The following is a 3589-nucleotide window of genomic DNA, read 5'->3' as shown; positions in this document are numbered from 1 at the left end:
TTGAACTTAGAAGTATTGCTTTATTTTATTTTCCAGAATTTCCACTGGAGATGGGGGTGAAAACATTAAATTTAGACAGAGGATCTGACAAACAAGTCTCAGAATCTCAGACCATCCTATCCTAATTCACTCAATCCAAGAAACAAATCTTGAAAGAGCAATAAATCACAAAGAAACAAACTTAATTGTAAACAGAAAAAAGTAAATTTTCAAACCTACAATTCTCACATATTCCGTATGTGTTAAAAATATCTACTGAAAGAAATTGCATATTATGTACTAAAAATAGAAGGAAAAAAAAAACTTACCAAGAACTGGTCAAGTTCCTTGTCATCAACAAGATTCCCATGTCCAAGACCGGAATATTTGGCTACCACTTGCTGTGACTGTGCGAGCTATGCATCAATCTTGGGCAACTGATTGACAGGCGTAGCTATTCGTAAGCAGGAGACATGGGCTGACAACAACTGCTCAAACAATGGATGTGCCAGAATTTTAGCTTTATACCCCGTATTTTCCCAATTCACAATTCCAACTTCACTCTGATCACCGTTGTTCCCGTCATTGTCAATGTTATTCCTACCCTCATCATTCACATCGCTTACGTTCCTCTGTAAATTGATCGACCTTGATAGCCCCTGATTTGACGTTTGTGCAGACGATGATTCCGAGCTGGACTGCAAATTTAGGAAATTTTGTTGACTTTCAGGTCGGAGGATTGCGCTGTTGAGCCACGTTGGTTGCTGGTTCTCTAGTGGTTTGACGTTAGGCGATGAGTGAGCTAACTGTTCAGGTAATATACTCCTCAAAACTGCTGATGAATTTTCATTCGAGAAATGCTGCTGCATATCCATTTCTTGTGAAAAATTATTGAGTACGCCGTGAATAATTTTATGAGACGAAACTCTACTCACAGCGATATGTTGAATGGCATCTTCATTATATGCATATAAACAAACAACCCCTTTACACAAGTCAACGGCCAACTGCAATTCAAACGAGAAAGTGTCTGAACCTCTACAATTGTAACTGTAGAGACAAATGTTGGAAATTATCAGAAACTCATAAAACACTGGAATAGTTCGTTGTATGGTTTCAGAAATATGATAGGAACTTGAATTCTTGTACAAGTCTACAATTTCTGAAAGTTCAACAACTATTTAGGTACCACCATTTATTTCAAGACAAGAATTAATGAAAATTATTGAACTAAACTGAACGTTAGCTAGAAAAGAAGTTCAGGATCCACAAAAATATAGTACTACTGATTATCTGGATGATATACAGGCTGGTCGAGAATGAAAAGGAAGAAAATTAATTGAAGAAAGCAAGTTATTACTATAGTGTAAATATATGTAGATGGAGTTTAGAGCAATGGGTAGAAGAAAGGCGAGAGAGAGAGAGAGAAACAAGGTGATAAAATGTATATATACATATATACACACACACACACACACACACACACATATATATATATATATATATATATATATATATATGTGTGTGTGTGTGTGTGTGTGTGTGTGTGTGTGTGTGTGTATAAATGGGTTCGAAGGAGAGATGAATGTACTGTGAACAGGAAGGAGGTAGGGTTCGCCGGAAAAGAGGCCGGAGGTTGATTTCCGGTGAACGGAAAACTAATAATTCAGTAGATAGGTACCTAAATGTTGGGAAGGGGTGTGTTTGTGTGTGATAGAGGGAAGGGTGGAATAAAAGTGGTCGGTTTAGTCCTTGGATGAATAGAATACACGCCTCTTCATTTGCCTACGTGGTATCATTGTCGTTTTAGATGACCCTCCATTATAATTACTCCTAATTGATTCATTCAAAGGCGTGCATTGCACGTGTTCTTTATTTATTTCAATTTTCTTTTTTGGGTCGTTAGATGGAGTTGGATAATTACCCCTTTTTTTAATTGAAATAAATAAAGAACACGTGCAATGCACGCCTTTGAATGAATCAATTAGGAGTAATTAAAACAACCAGCTTAGGACTGGTTGTGTTTTATTCAAAAGGAAAACAGTCTGTACAGAAAGCAAAAAGTAAGAAAATGCAACAAAGGCCAAAAGTTCCTCACAAAAGAATAGAAACACTAATCTGAAATTAAAACTGACATAACTACTATTGCTAATCTAGTCTTGGTTTGATGCCATTTAAAATCACAAAGAAAGCTCTCACCAGGTGCTTATGGAATCCATTATCCAAGCAGAAGAAACCTTCCAACTTGTATTAGGCTGCGGTTGTCAAAATCAGTTGCAAATATAGTTTCTAAGTACTTCTTTGTCTAGCCAGGTGATTATGATCAATCAACAATCATACCATATTATAGGTTGCTAAAGAAGTTCTTCCAATAGGCTGAACTAAAAGTTAATACCACGCATTGGTTAGAACTACACCAACAACTAAGTTTACAGATGAAGCTGATAACAAACAGTTTTTCAACCTGACTGTAGTCTGATTCCTACATGATATCAGATATGATCATGCATTTTCTCAATCCCTTTATTGTTCAGTCTCGTTCTCTAACTTGCAATTTCTTGAATGCAAGCTTAGCATACGATGTTTATTAGCATTTAGAATCCCTTTAGCCTCTGATGGAAGATCCGGATAGTTTGATATGTGAAAAGAACATGCAAAATGAATAGCCATGTTAGTTAAAAAATCTTCTAGTTTGTTGCCTTCTCTGAGTACATGGACAATCTGTATACTTCCTTTCTTCCTCCAATCTTGAATTAGATTCCCCATCATGCAAATTCTCCGAGGTATCTCCCATTCATTATTCAGGACTTTAATCATCAAAAGTGAGCCTGTTCCACTATTAGAGGAAGCAGATAGTGTCCAACACAATATTCCACCCCTTCAAGGATTGATTTTGCTTCAGAAACAATGCAAGATGCTTCTGTTATCATGCTTGCCCATGCATGCACTAAATTTCCATCACTATCTCTGACACAGAAGGTTGAAGAACTTTGACCGGTACTGCTCTTGTAAGCACCATTTGTATTACACTTATACCAAACATCAGAAGGACAACTCTATGCTACTGCTTTACTGATTATTTATAGTTTATACTTCTCCAAGAACTGAACCAATAGAGGCTAACTATGTGGAATATCCAACCATGGGAACTTGATTCTTGCCAGCTTCCATAAGTTCCTATTGATCTCATAAATCACCTTATTTATTGACATAATCCCTCTATGAACAATAGTATTCCTTTTTTTCCATATCTGCCACATGATGGTTGCAGGAGTAGCCTGATAAATTGGTTTCAACTGAGCACCACATTTTGTTGTCCAACATTTAGAAACTGTTTGATAAATCTGCACAAATGGACCTTGTACACCAGCTGCTGAAGAAAAAACCTGGCAAATATCTGATGCAAACTCATTGTCTCCTGTTGAGGAAAAGTATAATGTTTATACCAATTCTTGGCAAAACAGTATCCACTGGTATTTTTTGATGCCATACTCTCCATAAGAAGAAATCAATCTTGTATGGTAAGCCCTTGATCCATATCATTTTGAAAAACCAGCTTTGTTGTTTCTTCTGTGTAGACCTTCCAAGCACTACTCACTGTGAACTTGCC

The 3589-nt window shown here is 36.7% G+C and overlaps 1 pseudogene; it reads right to left on the bottom strand.

Moving 5' to 3' along the window:
* Positions 1–308: 308 nt before the first annotated feature.
* LOC132043228 (homeobox protein knotted-1-like 3) lies at positions 309–1393 on the bottom strand (annotated as a pseudogene).
* Positions 1394–3589: the final 2196 nt, after the last annotated feature.

The sequence above is a fragment of the Lycium ferocissimum genome, unplaced genomic scaffold (genome assembly GCF_029784015.1).
Source record: "Lycium ferocissimum isolate CSIRO_LF1 unplaced genomic scaffold, AGI_CSIRO_Lferr_CH_V1 ctg22099, whole genome shotgun sequence".
Classification (NCBI taxonomy): domain Eukaryota; kingdom Viridiplantae; phylum Streptophyta; class Magnoliopsida; order Solanales; family Solanaceae; genus Lycium; species Lycium ferocissimum.
Note: the sequence above shows the minus strand (reverse complement) of the source record. Positions and strands in the feature narration are given on the sequence as shown.